The following is a 15,007-nucleotide window of genomic DNA, read 5'->3' as shown; positions in this document are numbered from 1 at the left end:
ATAAAGATTGTTTATGATAGAGAAATCCATAGGAGGTCCAGTAGATGGAAATAGAAATTTGAACTCAAATAGCTAACAGCTATTAACTAGTCCTAGAACTGAAAATAAATTTACAAGAAACATTCTAAATGAAGTATATATGTATCATGGTTGGATTAAGTTTAGAAGGAAAAAATGAGAATAGAAATCATTAGCCACTCTAATAGTTGCTCAATAACAGTCCTCTAGTAATCAAAAAGTACAACTTGTTTTAAAAACTAATTACTTGTGTCTTTGGAAATTTGCACATTTATGTGTCTAAAGATAATTGACAGGGGAAAAAAGCTGAACTTTTTAGTATTTGCAAATACTTTACATTAGTTGCCTTACAAACAGCCAAATTATAGAAAGAAAAACATTGTGTGTGGCTAAAGAAGCAGTCTTAGTACTCATTTTAAAATAATTGATATAAATATGAAGTCCTTCACATTAAGAAGAGAAAATATTTTCCACACTAAAAAAATGACTTAGGAGATGAATGCCTGACTTAGCATTAAGATGCTGCTTGAGGGCCAGCGCTGTGGCTCAACAGGTTAATCCTCCACCTTGTGGTGCTGGCACACCAGGTTCTAGTTCCAGTTGGGGCACCGGATTCTGTCCTGGTTGCCCCTCTTCCAGGCCAGCTCTCTGCTATGGCCTGGGAGTGCAGTGGAGGATGGCTCAAGTGCTTGGGCCCTGCACCCAATGGGAGACCAGGATAAGCACCTGGCTCCTGCCTTCGGATCAGCGCGGTGCACCGGCTGCAGCGCGCCGGCTGCGGCGGCCATTGGAGGGTGAACCAATGGCAAAGGAAGACCTTTCTCTCTGTCTCTCTCTCTCACTGTCCACTCTGCCTGTCAAAGAAAAAAAAAAAAAAAAAAAAAAAAGATGCTGCTTGGGATGCCTGAATCCAATATCAGAGTGCCTGAGTTTGAGTTCTGTCTCTGCTTTCGATTCCAGCATCCTGCTAATGCACAGGCTTAGAGGTGGCAGCTGATAGCTCAAGTGGTTGGGTCTCTGTTATCCATGTGGGAACCCTGGATTGAGTTCCTGGCTCTTAGATTCAGTTTGCTGTTTGACTAGCCTGCAGGAATTTGGGAACTAAAAAAATGGGTGGGATATATTTCTCTGTCTCTCAAATAAATAAATGAAACTAAAAATATATTAATTGGAATGAAAAAACTCATTAGACAATCAAAATATTGTATAAACCCACATATTTAGAATTTTTAATGTTCAATTTCTTTTAATGATTCTCATCTCCCTAAAGGGCCAATACAGACATCTAGGTTATGGCAAGACATGTTCACTTGAAGACTTTGGCCTGCCTGAAGGCTTTGCTCACATTTTTGGAAGTTTTCTCTCATAAAAAGTACTCCTGAATCAGTGTCTGTGTCTCTTCACTGCTAGGACCCAGTTTCATGGATTCATATTCATATTTCCTATGATTCATAGTCTAACTGCCAATGTGGACTCAAGTTCTTGTGCCTCAGAAGACCCAATTCCAGAAGATCCTTGGAACAGTCAAGTGATGAGGTTGCAACTCCTGAATGTTTGCATGTGAATTCTTTAGGGAAATAGTACTTCACACACTACAGGGACCAACCATCCTTTTCAAAGTGCTCGCAAAATACAACAGCACTGTAGAGAGTGTGTCATTGTTGGAGTGCTTGCAATTAAATGCATACAACACAAAGGTGCTCTTGGGCAGTAAAGGCATCCTTTGTCCTGGGTTCACCCATTAGTGCCCACTTACATTTGTCCATCTCTTCTTCAAGAGCTGAGGAAGCTGTCTTTTTCACCTCTTTCTGGTGAGCTTGGGGCTTCTGCTTCTCTTCCCATGTTCCCCTCTATTTCTGTGGGGCATCCTTTTTAATCTGGCTCTCTGCAAACTTTCTAGCATCAGATTAGGCTATCCTCTCAAATGGTTTCACCTCCCCCAAGACAGTCAAGAACAGTGTTACTAAATGTAGTTGAGGAACCCACAGTTGGTATTAGGTAAACTTTGCCAGAATGAAGGCTCCAATACCTGTATGTAGAGTCACAACAGGGTGTGGACAACTGTGATGTTAGCCAATGTCACTTTTTCACACACCAGAAAGTGTTCACCTTGACAAGAGCATCCAGTAGCCCCAGAATTTGCCTCCCCTCCTCCTTTGTATGCTCAGTGTCCTGGTTGTTGTGATTCATGGTGTCCTAGATATGGCACACACAAGTACTGGCTAGAAGCATTGTCACTGTCAGCAAAACTCACTGCACCACCTCTGGAGTACTTCCCTCAGCTCCTCATTGCTCACATAGTAGGCGATGACATTGCTCTTGAACACACAACATCCATCATCATTCTCAAATACTGAAACCTTGCCAGCAGGAAATTTGCAGAGAAATTCAGGGGTATCGTTGGTTTTGCCAAAGTGGAAGCTTGGTGGTGGAGAAAGCACATGGACCTGAGCTCCACTGTACTGAGCTCTGTACCATGGTGATTCCACAAAGAAAGCCAAATTTAGGTTTTAATAGGCATTTGTTATTTTTTTTTAAAAATGATGCCGAAGAAGTTATGTCCTCCAAGGTTTATTATCTATATTTCTTTGTCTGAATTTACTTTGCTGACCAAGATATATGGTTATTTAGGGAAAAAAAAAAGTTTTCCTATCCTCCCTTATGATCACTGACTATATTTGCACCAATGGGGTACTGCAAAACTATGTGCAATTTCTAAATTATCTCCTTAAAGATAAAGCTGCTGGCCTAATACATTCTAGTTTCTCATGATCTTGGCCAAGAATAGCAGCTGCAGCAGATCTTAGATCCAAAGATGGAAGCCACATGTTGAAGATGATATAGCCAACTAATCAATCAACATTCTTAGGGACCACACACTTATCATAAGACAGAAATAATAATCCATCTATTTTAAGGTCCTGTATTTTCAAGTTTCTTTATGATATTTAGTGTATGTTTCAGCAAATAAACAACTTGGTACTAATGAACATATTACCAGAAAATATACATGACATTGCCTAGCAGTTGAGTTGCAGAGTACAAGGACATGACCACTGCGGGCTGGGAAGCTATGACTTTTGTTATGGCATGTCAGAATATTTAGTAAAACTGTTGGCTGTAATGAGAGGAAGTTTATGCCTCTGAATTTGGTTGCTCTAAAGATTATTAACAAAAGGCTGAGTGGTGTCTATGTTAACTGCCCTTGATAATTTTAGCCAAACACTCTAAGAGAGAAAAGCTTGATTAATGATTGCCACTGAGCAAATAGATATAGAAAAGAATAGACCTCGTCTAGGAAGTCTGAGTCTAACAGAAGGCTGAACTCCAAACTTGACCAAAATTGAAAGTTCTTATATATAGGAAATCCTTTGCTTGTGTTTCTCCATCAGTATAAAAAAACTTTTGCTCAGAAACTCTCTCAAAAGTCTCCCATTTGTACTTCTTAGTCAAAGGATCAGAGCTCTGCTTGGTCACAAAGATGACACAAAATTATGATAGGGATAAGTGTCTGTCACATCTGTCTGGTGCAATGGTTAAGTCACTTCTGGGTGCCTGGTTTTGAGTGTTGACTTAGCACTCCATTTGAGCTTTCTGCTAATGAGCCATGTGGGAGGCAGCAGATTATACTTAGGTAATTGCTTTCCTTTCACCCACATGATAGACCAGTACTCAGTTCCTGAATCCCAGCTTTGCTGAATCCTGGTTTTGACCTGACTCAGTCCTGGCTATTGCAAGAAAAATATTTTTAAATGTGCCTACTTAAATCATTGCTATTCAATAAAGGAGGAAATAAAATTATCCTTATTTGAAGATGATATGATTCTATATATAGAAGAACCAAAAGACTACTGCAACTCATGAAAGAGTTTGATAAATGGCAGGATATAAAATTAACACACAAAAATCAATAGCCTTTGTTTACAAAGACAATGCCATGGCTGAGAAAGAAATTCAAAGGTAAATCCCATTCACAACAGTTAAAAAAACCAACAAAACAAAAACCTTGGAATAAATTTAGTAAAAGGAGGTAAAAGATCCTCACAATGAAAATTATAAAACATTAAAAAAGAAATAAAAGATATAAGCAAATGGGAAAATCTTCCATGTTCATGGAATGGAAGAATTAATGTCCTTAAAAATGTCCATACTACCAAAAGCAATTTACAGATACAATGTGAACCCAATTAAAATACCAGTGACATTCTTCTCAGATATAGGAAAATGATGCTAAAATTCATATGAAAATACAAGAGACCCCAAATAGCTAAAGCAATCTTAAACAACAAAAGTAAAGCCAGGGGCATCACAATACCAGATTTCAAGGCATACTACAGGGCAGTTGTAATAAAAAACAGCCTAGTAATGGCACAAAAAGAGGTAAGTAGATCAAAGGAACAGAATAGATATTCCAGAAATCAATCCGTGCAATTACACTAACTAATCTTTGACAAAGGAGCTAAAATGAATCTCTGGTGAAAGGACAGGTTCTTCAACAAATGATGCTGGGAAAATTGGATCTCTGCATACAGAAGTATGAAACAAGATCCCTACCTTACACCTTACACAAAAGTCAACTGAAATGGATTAAGGATCTAAATCTATGACCTGACATCATCAAATTTCTAGAGATATAAACATTGTGGAAACTCTGCAAGACACTGGCTTAGGCAAAGACTTCTTGAAAAATACCTCAGAAACACAAGCAATCAAAGTCAAAATATACAAGTGAGGTTACATCAAGCTAATAAGCTTCTGTGCTGCAAAGGAAATACTCAGCAAAGAGAAGAGGCAACCATCAGAATGGGAGAAAATATTTACAAACTGTGAAACTGATAAAGGATTAATGTCCAGAATCTACAAAGGGCTCAAGAAACTCAACAATAATAAAACAAACAATCCAGTTAAGAAGTGGGCAAATGACTTGAACAGGCATTTTTGAAAAGAGGAAATTCAAATGGCAAACAGACACATGAAAAAATGATTAGGATCACTAGCCACCATGGAAACGTAAATCAAAACCATAATGAGGTTTCACCTCAATCCAGTTAGAATGTCTCTCATACAGAAATCAACAAACAATAAATGCTGGTGAGGTTGTGGGGAAAGGTACTTTATCCACATTGGTGGGAATGTAAACTGGTACAGCCATTGTGGAAAACAGCATGGAGATACCTCAGAAATCTGAAAATATATCTACCGTATGACCCAGCAATCCCAGTCTTGGGGATTTACCCAAAAGAAGTGAAATCAGCATAGGGAAGACTTTTCTATACTTTTACATTTATTGCTTCTCAATTCACAATAACTAAGATATGCAATCAACCTAAATGTCCATCAACTGATGACTGCATAAAGAAATTGTGGTATGTATATAGTATGAAATACTACTATGCCATAATTGAATGAAATCTTGTCTTTTGCAATAAAATGGTTGCAACTGGAAACCATTATACTAGTGAAATAAGCCAGTCACAAACAGAGAGATGCTATATGTCTTCCCTAATCTTCCAAGATTTTGATTATACTATGAAATTTTCAATAAAATGTCATCAAATTTCCAAAGAGAACAAGCAATCAGAAGATAATTTAGTAGTAACTAATAGAGTACAAAAAAGGTAATGTGTATGAGTGAAATTGACATTTTGAGATTTGATGACAGTTTTAAGGCCTTGTCTCTATGGTTGAGAAACAGTGTTTTTTTTTTTTTTTCTTATTATTTGTTTAACTCTTTATTTAGTGTAGGGTTAATCTTATGAGTACAAAGTAAGCTGAAAGTAGATAATTGTAGAAATTAAGAGAGGGGAAAAAGAAAGAAGAAGGATGAAGGGTGAGAATGTGGGTGGAAGGGAAGTTTTCGTAGGAAATACCATTATATTTCTAGATTGGTATATATATTAGTTACATAAAATTTTTTATCTTAATTAAAAGCAACTAAAAAAGATAAAAGAAAATTATGCAGCCCCAAAACATAGTACATTTCCTAAAACTTACCCAGAATGTATAACATGCCAAGGAAAACTTTCAGAGATTTCTAGAAGTCATGGAGGGAAATGATCAAAGGCATCATCCAAAGAAACAAAATCCAGGGTGAATTATTCAAACACTGGCATAGTACAAAGTCCCTGTACAATGGGTACTCTACATTCTCTATTTTTATCTGTATGAATGAATATTTTTAATTCCATCATTATAAATTAATGAGTGAGATGAGAGGGAAAGATAACATGTCTCTTAGTTTATAAAAGAAAAACATATATTGGTAAGAGATTCTGGACTTCAACTGGATGTAGAAAATGTATAGGGTGTGTGTGACTCCATTGTGAATGATGAATATGTTCCATCTGTGCAAAAAAAGAATATGCAAAGCAGAAGCCTGTTTGTAAATAACCCCCTATGACTATTCTGTTTTTATCTCTTTTATTAACAATGCTTGTATACTTAAGCCCTTAGAGGGTGCGGAATGTCTCTCAAAAGTTCATGGAAAATGTATTTTGTTAAAAAAAAAACTATTCATGGCTTTCAAAAAATTTTACACCAAAGTAAAATTATCTTTTAATTTCATTTTCCATACAGTTTTTTGAAATTTCCTTCTATTTCCTGACATTGCTAGCAACCAGGATCACCATGCAATTAACTTTGGGGCAATGTAATGTGAATTGTTGTTATATGTAAATGAATGAATGACTGAAATTTGAGGGCTGTATCTAATTGCCTAAAATGAGAAAAGAATGGTGTATGAATTAAAATTATGATACGTTGGAAAGAATCACAGGTTGCCACTCAACATTTCGATTATACTATTAAATTTTCAATAAAATGTCATCAAATTTCCAAAGAGAACAAGCAGTCAGGTGATAATTTAGTTTAGTCCATGTGATTTGAGTTATTCTGCATTTTGAACTTCAATGCAATAAGAAGGAAATTTATTGGATTTGGAATTTAACATTTTTATTGTTTCTATCTCTTCATGCTTCACCAATTGAATGCAAATTAGAAAAAATGCATATTAACCACTAGGTAGTCTAGTCAAATTAGTTTTTGTTATGTCAACTTTTTTTACATCTATTCTAAATGTTAATTTTCAAATTTTTACTTATTTTTAGAACTAATCAATATACTTTTTTATTCCACTTGACATGGCTTATTTAATTATATGTTTCTGCATTTTAAATTGCAAAACTTGCTCAGTATGTTCTTTTTAAATTTCATAGAAAACCACAGGTACAGATGGTCCATTAATAGCAATAAAAAAGGCAAATTAAAATTATGCAAAAATCCTTTGGAAAGCAATTCATTCCTTACCTATTTCCAGGAAAGTGTCTGTGTTTAAAATCTAATGTAATAAGACTTCCTGCTGATACAACAAGCCATCTTAAAAGGACTATTGGATCATCTGAATTATTTGCTTTTGGAAAAAAGGACAGGCTAACTAATTGATTTTAATAAACAATAGCTGTAAGTAGGATTCCAATCTGTCAGGATTAGGTCCTAATACTCCATATGACTTGATAGACAATGACATTCAAAACCACAAATTTCTGATTCTGTTACTACTATCAACTAATTTCTCTACTGATATGGTAGACTGCTTTTATTATATAGAAGTTTTATGCTCATTAATATTTCTTTAAGAGTTATGATTTATAACTTTGGAATTAGATGCACATAGTTTCAAATCCCCCCTTTACTCTGTTATTCATATCTGTTTAGTATATTTCTTAATCCTATTTTTCACCTATGATTATTATAATACTTAGCAATAATTCTTTAAAAAGTATTGCAAAAGCTATTTTATTGATGCGGGGGTATGCCATATATTTTAAGGTCCAAACAAATATTAGTGTTGTACATCTAAATAGGAGAGACAGGAAACATGGAAAACTAAAAACTGAAGTTTATGATTTCATGCAAATAGCTGCATTTGAGTTAATTCTCTTAGAGGTATGAGCAATGACATGAAGAAAAAATTTCTGTGAATGACCCAAGGGATGACAACAAATTTCTGAAAAGGAATAGAAGGGACAAATGGAGTAGGAAATGAAAATCTCCACTGATGCCGTTATAATGTTAACATAAGGGGAAAGACGACCACAGTAAAGAATTCTGATAAATTTCTCTCCCATAGAAATTTATTTTACCGATTACCCCCAATTGTGACCTTATCTACATTAGTGAAAGGATTAGGTTAAAGTCATGCAAAGCAGACCCCATTCTTACAGTAATTAGTCAGTAGATATGGAAATGTCGGACTTCAATAAGAATTTCTCTTTGGAAATTGAAGGATCAGAGATATTGCATGCATGGAGCATAATCAGATTACATTTGATCAACAAAGAGGAAAGCAGGCTACCTCCAAATTTCTAGAGCAGCTGTGCAATAATTATGCCATAATTAATTTTGATTGTAAGTGTGTTTGTGTGTGTGTTTTCTTCTTGGGATTATTTCTTCATCTTTCCCAGCAAGTTTAAAGAATCTTATATTCCTTGAAGTTGTTTGAGGTATATTATTTACAAGAATGCTGAGATGTTGAGTTTAAAAACAACTTCATGTATTATTTCTTATAATGTTATGGCTGAGTTGAGTTCCTTGCACACACACATACATACACACACAAATAGAGGTAAACAAAATTAAGGAAAAGTCTTTCTGTATTCAAAGTATAATAGAAACTATAAACCGAGCATTCTCATTTATGATATGAATATTGAATTTTGGTGTTTTTCCTGGGGTTCATTTTCTCTTAGCTTATCACTTGAAATCCTTTGAAATGCTTCACAGGGATGAATGATCAACACCCAGAGAGGAATTGGGGTTGGTTTAGCATTCTGAGCCGGGCTGAAACAAGATTTCATTCTTCAGCTTTCTGGGGAACCAAGAATACATTTTTAGACTTTATCACCACCCTGAGATGAAAGTCCCTTGACGTCTTTGGGAAATTCATTTTAAAATTAGTTCTGTAGGAAGCAGAGTAATTTGAGAAATGGGGCTGTAGATAATATTTGAGAGAGGTTGACACACATAATGCCAACTTTGTTATTTAAACTTTAGTCTTGGTGTGTGTGTGTATGCACACACATACAAGAGACATTGTGGGAAATGTACACCTGAGCCCTTTGTTTCAGTAACTTCAATAGTTCAGAAGGCCTCTCATTAAGTGTAAAAATACCATCATGCACATATTGGATAAATGTCAAAACCAAAGTTCAAGAAAGTCAAATTGAGAATAAGCTCTCTGTATATTTACAACATTTTAATATGGCTAATATATATAGTTTATGGAATGGTCCTCATTGGAGGTGGTTAGTATGCCAAAAGGGGTCTTTTGAGACTAGATTATAAAAAGCTGAACTGAAACAAAAATAGAGGATGGTAAGCATTGGGAAGAAATCAGGACTTGTTCATCTTATGGCACAAACTTTCAGCAATAGCTAAGTTAAATAGAAATATCAGAAGTTCATTCACTACACAGTTCTCCTGCTATACTGCAAGAAACAAATGTAAAAAAATTCTGAAATACCCCAGTCATTGTTTTGTCATAGAAAATATGAGAAATTCATTATTTTAGTCAGGCATCCCACAGTTGGTCACTCTGCTTTTACAAAGCTGTATAGCCCTGCCTCCCAGAGCTAGTTTAGTCTTTGCAGCAGGGAATTCTCTAGGTTAGCCCTTGAAGAAGGGAAAACTCTGGAGGGAACTAAAATCAGCAATGGAGATTTTGGGGAAGACTGAAATGAGAGGCAATCTCACAGTCGCTTACTATGAAAAACAAACAAAGGAGGGTCATGCAGAAAACCTGTGAGTCTCCACCAACCAGACTGGCACACTGCAGATCATTTTTTAATATCTAACCTGATGTCCCAGGGTTGGAGTTAGCTTACTCTGAAAAAAGGAACAAATTAAAACTCTAGCATTAGTGTGACTATGTGTCATGTGTTTCCCCAGGCAGCGGTTCTTGGAGGTTGTGAGTCCACAGGAATATTTAAAGATAAAAGAGAGTTACTTTGAGAAGAATGAATTCATTGTTTAGGGCTTTGGAGTTAAAATAGGTGGTATATGCACACACAGAGGAAATAGAGCAATTAAGTAATTCATTGGTAATATCTGGATATGGCCACCAATTCAGCTAGAAAGACAGAAATCTGATTAAATATCACATGTATAGCTATAGAAATGAGATAAGCATAGGTATTTAAGTGACTTAAATATGTGGGCATACAAATTTTAACTTTAGTTCTCACTTTCCCTTGCATGCCAGTTCTTCCAACAGGAGCAGCATGATTTATTTCCACTTGGCATCTCTTCCACAGCTCCTCTCAGTGGAGTTTCCATCAAGATGTGTTTACTAAGGCTGCGACCAAAATATTTCCTAACCATTCAGATTTCAGCTTTGAGGACATGAACTGGCACAACAAAATGATGAAGAAAAATCAGAATCATCAACCTCTCCAATAGGTTACATCCACAATTAGCCAACTATGTGACTTGACTCCTGCAATGGGGCAGGGGCAGGGCTGAGTTCCTTGTATCCTTATCTCATTTCCTATTCATCAGTCTATTATTTAGAAGATAACCTGATTTGCATGTAGAAGCAAATGAATACATTTAGCACACTAAGGAACAATGTGAAAAAGAAAAAAAAAAAACTATGAAATCTGGATTCACGTAGAGTGAGCCAGGTTTGGAGAGAGTAGGCACATATAAATACTGCATGAATATATGATAAATAGAAATAAATAAGTGCTATTGTTACAATGAATCCAGTTTTCTCTAATAGGGTCCTGGGTACTGGGACAGATGGATTATATATATCAAAACAATCAAAATCTTTAAGAAAAATTATACTATAATACACCTGCCATGTCATATAACCTTTCCCTGAAGATGAAATCCCAAAAGGCCTTCATTGATTTATTCTTTAAGCAAAGGTGGCAGAATAAATAAATTGTAATGTTAACAGCTGGCTCAGAGTTCCCCTTAGGGAAAAAACTATCTTTGTTTAGAAAAACACCCTGTGATTCTGCTTTAAATGTGTGAGTCCAGAGGGCATGTTCTGGAAAGATCTTGGAAGAATGAAGAAAAAACATAGGGATATATTTGTCTGCCCAAAAATCTATAGGGATTTAAAAAGAAAACATGAAATAGGAGAGGGTAAAAAGCCAAACCTTACCTGTTCCCAAATAGGTAGAGATAGAGATGAGAGAAAGAAGAGGGGGGATAGAGACAGAGACAGAATGAGACAACAAAGCAACATAGCAAGATGCTAGAGATGTTGGAACTCTCTTAACTGGGAAATTTCTGAGAGTGGTGGTGACCAAAGTATCAGGGCCATCTAATACTCTATTAAACAGTTTGTAAATTATTGCTGCTGTGCAATCACTTCTTGGTAAAATCTGCTACACCTACAGAGGACTTGTGTGATGACACTGGAGATATCAGACATGGATAGTGCAGGGGATGGTCATTTGGCACCATGGTTAAGGCAATGTTTGGAAGACCCACATTCCATAGAGTGTACCTGGTTTTGCATCTCAGCTTGATTCTTTATCCTAGCTTTCTGCTAATATATACCCTGGAGGGGAGCAGGAAATGGTAAAGTCATTGGATCCCTGCCTCACATGAGACTGGATTACTGATTCCTGGCTTTGGCCTGGCATCACCTGACTGTTGAGGACATTTGGCAAATGAACTGGTAGACTGAAGATCTCTCTCTCTCTCTCTTTCTCCATTTCTTTCTGTCTCTCACTCTCTCACTGTCTCTCTATCTCCCTGCCTTTGAAATAAATAAAATTTAAAAATGGACAAATGGATAAGTCACACGTAGGACAGTATAGGGCAGAGAGTCATGAACAAATACAGAAGGTGAGGTACTCATGAAAAGAGTTTAGTCATTCATAACGCTCTTACAGTGCAATCAGAGTATCATATCCACTCATTCTCAGTGCATAGGGAACTCTTCTCTTCCCTACATATGATCTGATGCTATAGCCCTGTGGAAGAACTGCTCTGTACATAAGTGGCTAGAGATAGAGTTAATGTGTAATTCTATATAAAATATTCAACCTCTGACATGTACAATACAACATGTTCCACATAAATCTCTTTCAATTGTCCCATACTTATCAGCCTATTTAAAATATGATTGTGGTTATTTTGGTAAAACAGCGACAACAATCACACATATTAAGGACTTTGCTTATGTTTCTAATTTGCCTTTATTTGTTTTAGGAATAGTTTGGAATGCAGCTTATTTTTTTTTTTTTAATCCTTGACTGCCTGTGAGAATTAGTATCACTTTTTATTACCCTCAGAAGTGTTCTTCTGTTGACCAACAAGAGATAGCTTAGGCTAAATTTATAAGACATTTGGATTGTTCTGAATAGATTAAGTTCCATGCTTTCTGAGCATAATACAATGACAAAATATTTATTTCATGTAAGTGCTATATTTATTGTTCAATTTAAGTTTTTATAGGTGTCCTGTATTTGGGATGATAGGGCATAATGGGTCATATAAAAATGATCAAAGGAAGAAGAAATCAGAAACAAAGACAGCTGTAGGTTTTCCCAGTCTGTATTATTTGGAGTTCATTTGTCTTACCTTTTTCCTCACCAATCCTAATAGTTGGGTTCAGTTATAATAGCTTTTCTGTTATTTCCCTTTTCTATATTTTTCTTGTATATTTCTTTTTCCTCATCACTTTTTCATGACTGTAATTATCAAAGTAGCTAACTAGAAATTATCTATCTAGTACAAGTACCTGATCTTGTCCTAAACAACCCATACTAGTGTCACTCCAAAACAAGTTAATATGCACCATAAGCTGTTCTAAAATTTACAGCAGTTTCTCTGCATAGATGATCAATCTGAGATTCCCTACAAGATTCCAACGGCTGATATCTTCATGGTGGCATCTCATACTGAATTCATTCTCCCACTGCACTTTTGTTCTCATGGTTACTGTTTGACTTTGACCAACATTTCATGTAATTCTTCATCCTGGCTGCTTATCACGCTAACCAACAACGCCTCTAGGACTAAAGACAGATGCATAACAGATAAGCTCAAACACACCTCTCCACAAACATCTCTTTCACAGTCACTCTTCAGTGGCAGAACTTGTCCTGCTTTGCAGACTCACCATATAATCTCCAACCTGTTCTCCTCTATCAGTGCTTCTGGAAAACTGGTTAAACATTATTTTTCTGATCCTTTAACTAATTGCTCAAGACTATTTTCCCCAACTCCTCCAAAAATTATAGAAGATCTCATTCTTTTTTTTTTTTTTTTTAAGATTTATTTGTTTATCTGAAAGGCAGAGTTAGAGAGAGAGGAGAGACCAAGACCATCCATCTGTTGATTTACTCCCCAGATGGTCAAAATGGCCTAGGCTGAGACAGACTGAAGCCAAGAGCCCGGAGTTTCACCCACTCCCACGTGGGTAGCAAGAGACCCAAACACTTGGGCCAACCTCCACTGCTTTTCACAGGCCATTAGCAAGGAGCTGGATTGAAAGTGGAGCAGCTACAACATAAACTAGCACCCATGTGGGATGCTAGCTTTGTAGGCAGTGGCTTTACCAGTTACACCACAATGCCTGCCCCTAAGATCTACTTCTTAAAGTAAACCTCTTAATACTTAACACTAAAAATGGTTGTGCCTTGGATAACTCAGTACTTAGAAGTGGGATGTTTTCATCTCAAAAACTTGAAACATGTGGTAATGGCTTGGAAATTAGTTGCAGGCAGAGGTTGAAAGGGCAGCAAGAAATCTACTAGGAAAGGCTGGGGGAATGGCCAAGACGCAACTCATATTTTGTTGCAGAGAAAAAATGTCAAAACACTTTCCTGCAATAATGTGAAAAACAGAAAATGAGCATAATGAATCTGTGGACCTGGCTATCTACTCCACCCCTACATAGGATATTGACAGTGACAACTGGCTTCTTCTGGCTGCACATGATCCATGAAGGTATAAATACATTAAAGAAGGAGCTGTTCTGTTTCTAAGCAGAATTTAGAGGAAATGTAGAAAGAACAGGACTTTCTGGGCTGAAAAATAAAAGTATAATTCATCTCAAGTATGTTCAGTCAGTAACAAATTGTCAAGGTCATCTGAGGCATGGAACCAAAGATCAAATCAGGGTTCAATTTAAGGCCCCCTAATAAGACCTCTGAAAAATTTAAGACATAACACATGTTGAAACCTAGCAAATATATAGACAAACCACTCTGTTCATCTACATGATTGTGAGAAATAGCTATCATGTTCTTAATCTTCTCAAAGTTTTGGAGCAATTTTCTAGACAACTCAAAATTTAGAAGTTATCTAATAATTAATTTTCACAATGTAGTAATTTTTGAATCAAAACATGAATTTAAACATGAGTGCTTGACTTGCTTTCACTTTACTCCAGATAATTAAATAATTTATGGTTCATTAATGTATTATTCGTAATTATAACTCAATTTCTGACAGATAACACTATGAAATTCTTCCTAATGATGTATTCTTTACATTTAATGCATATTTGCATTGTCAGGGGAGCTGTCTAGATGTAGTAATGGTTGAATAAATCATTACTGAATACGACAGCTTGAATTCAATTGAAAAAATTACTTCTCTGAACTTTATTTTCTTTATCTATATAGTTAACAACACCTGCCTATCTTTTAGTAATACTTACTATATGTCAGCTATTAGTTCTCAGACATGATTTATCCTGTAGAGTTGAGGATAAAGCAGAATCAGGCATCAGGCCAGGACCAGAAGACAAGCCCTGTCCTGATCACTGACCGAAGGATGAGTACATAGCTGTGAGTCCACTATTGGTCCTATGAAAGCAATCCAGAGGTTAGATTGCTAAGAGATATTGTCCTTATCCCTAGTCATCTAACAATAAAGATATATTTAATGTCGATATTGAAAAGCCTAGTTATTTATCAGATGGCTTACAAAGATCTGAGCTGAGTATGCAAAACATCTAATA

General features: G+C 36.0%; 1 pseudogene; it reads right to left on the bottom strand.

Annotated features, from left to right (window-relative positions):
- Nucleotides 1-1,324: 1,324 nt before the first annotated feature.
- LOC133768002 (elongation factor 1-gamma-like) overlaps nucleotides 1,325-15,007 on the bottom strand; it is a 69,689-nt pseudogene continuing 56,006 nt past the window's right edge.

This window comes from Lepus europaeus, chromosome 10, assembly GCF_033115175.1.
Source record: "Lepus europaeus isolate LE1 chromosome 10, mLepTim1.pri, whole genome shotgun sequence".
NCBI classification, from domain to species: Eukaryota; Metazoa; Chordata; class Mammalia; order Lagomorpha; family Leporidae; genus Lepus; species Lepus europaeus.
Note: the sequence above shows the minus strand (reverse complement) of the source record. Positions and strands in the feature narration are given on the sequence as shown.